The sequence below is a fragment of the Malurus melanocephalus genome, unplaced genomic scaffold, assembly GCF_030028575.1.
Source record: "Malurus melanocephalus ecotype Western Australia unplaced genomic scaffold, MMel_1.1 scaffold_85, whole genome shotgun sequence".
Lineage (NCBI taxonomy): Eukaryota > Metazoa > Chordata > Aves > Passeriformes > Maluridae > Malurus > Malurus melanocephalus.
Genome location: NW_026623317.1, coordinates 1,190,710 through 1,192,595, shown reverse-complemented (window position 1 = coordinate 1,192,595; position 1,886 = coordinate 1,190,710). Strand labels below are relative to the sequence as shown.

Below are 1,886 nucleotides of genomic sequence, written 5' to 3'. Positions count from 1 at the left end.
GATGATGAATAAGGCCTGGGCTACTCAGGGAGAGCACATCCTCTCTTATTTCCTAGATATCCCTTCAACTGGGAAAAATGCAAATAAGAAGATTTTTAAAAAAAAAAATTTTTTTTTTTTCATTTTTCTTTCCTACACATTAACAACACTTGCACCACCATAACTTATAAAAACAAAATGCAATAGATACACTCTGCCACAGAATCCCATAYTCCTGGTCATCACTGACCTCTGCCTTCAAATATACAGAATCCAAGCTCATGAGTGATGCTCTGCTCACTCGTACACACACTTTCAGCCAAAAACTGGGACAGTCTTCTGCACAAAGGGAGTCAGTTTGGAAAGGGGAGATGCAGCTACTCATRTAGATCTTGCAAAGTGACTGCTGACATTGGGAGCCTCAGCTCTGGGGCTACAAACAYGGTTTTCRTCTTATTTTTACTGTTYRTGAAGAACACAAARCTTTYTCATTTTAGACTTGAGAGTAGATTYAAGAAAAGGTRGAGAGGTGGAAAGGCCAAGTAGGACAGTGAAAACTGTAGGATGATCCTTAATTGCCCTGTTTTGGTGATACAAATGAGATCAGCATGAGCTCTAAGGGGGAATTTGGATGAAAGAAAGGTTGGATGAATTGTCATCCTGAATAGCAGAGGCTTCTGTGTGAGCATGTTGGTTGTACTGGTGCATCTTCACCAGTGATTRTGGGGAATCAGATGCCAAAAGGACCCTAAAGCAGAACCAGGGGGTACCCCCAAGCAGTGTTTCAGGTAGATTGGGTGTGCCAGCACAAACCATTCTGCGAGGGTGCTGTGTTTGACATCTAAACCAGGAGCAGCCCCAGGCCAGAAAGGGATGCAGGGTTGGTTGGTGGTGCTCATCTGGGAGGTTCTGCAGGGAGAAACATGACAGAGAGTTGTAGGGTGGTGGAGATGGGTGTATTCTTTCTCTTAAATAAATTTACAAAGAAAATAATCCTGGGTGAATTTTGTTGTCTCAAGGGTAGACTGTMTGGCAAAGTCACCTTCTTCAGAAGAGCATAGCCCAAGTCTCTAAACTGTTTCCTGAGTCCCTTTTACAATATTAAGGGAACTCCAAGAGGGTTACTTTCTCCAAAGGGCTCTAAGGGTTTTTTTTCTCCCTCTTTCTTGGCCTGGAACAGCCTAAATTTGTTAACACAAACAGAATACGGTGCCAACTGCGTTGTTTTTGGAAAGAGCTTTAGTGGGTGAGGTTGGGATTTCCACTGACGAAGGAAGTTTTGTGAGAGGAGTTTGTTGATGGGCAAGTTTGTAAGTGGCTTGGCTTTTTGCTGTTCTGACCTACTGGCACTTCCTTTCTTATTCCTCCCCACAATTTAGGATTCTTTAAGCAGGACTACTTTAAAACACACAAATAAAATGAGAAGAAAAAAAGTGTTAATGATATATCTGGAGACAGAGGGAGGACAAAGGGAGGACAGAGGGAAGGGACTTTTTCTTGTGCAGCACCACAGAATGAGAACATCTGTTTCCAGTTGACTCACATTCCTAAAGATGCACTAGTCCTTGATCAAACCCACCCAGTAGATCTTGCCTGAGCTGTGGGGTTTATATCAACATTACACAGCTGGCTCATGGKCAGCCTTCCCTGGCCAGGTAACTAACACAGATGAAGCATTTGCTTTTCTTTATTTTATTTTAAGGAGCTAGGCTGCATTTGCAAACAATGAATTACGTTTGTCCACTGCTGACAATTCCAACAGTTCTCGTGGATGCCTCATTGCTCTGGGCTTGGAGCTTGGCCATTGTGCTGCTGCATCTGTGCCCACCTTTCAATTGTTGTTCCTGATCCATCCATCCATCCATCCATCCATCCATCCATCCATCCATCCATCCATCCATCCATCC

At 43.4% G+C, this 1,886-nt stretch overlaps 1 long non-coding RNA gene across 1 annotated transcript in view; it reads right to left on the bottom strand.

The window, feature by feature from the left end:
* The window catches only part of LOC130574519 (uncharacterized), a 247,782-nt gene that overhangs the window by 80,595 nt on the left and 165,301 nt on the right, over nucleotides 1-1,886 (bottom strand). The window lies entirely within an intron of this gene.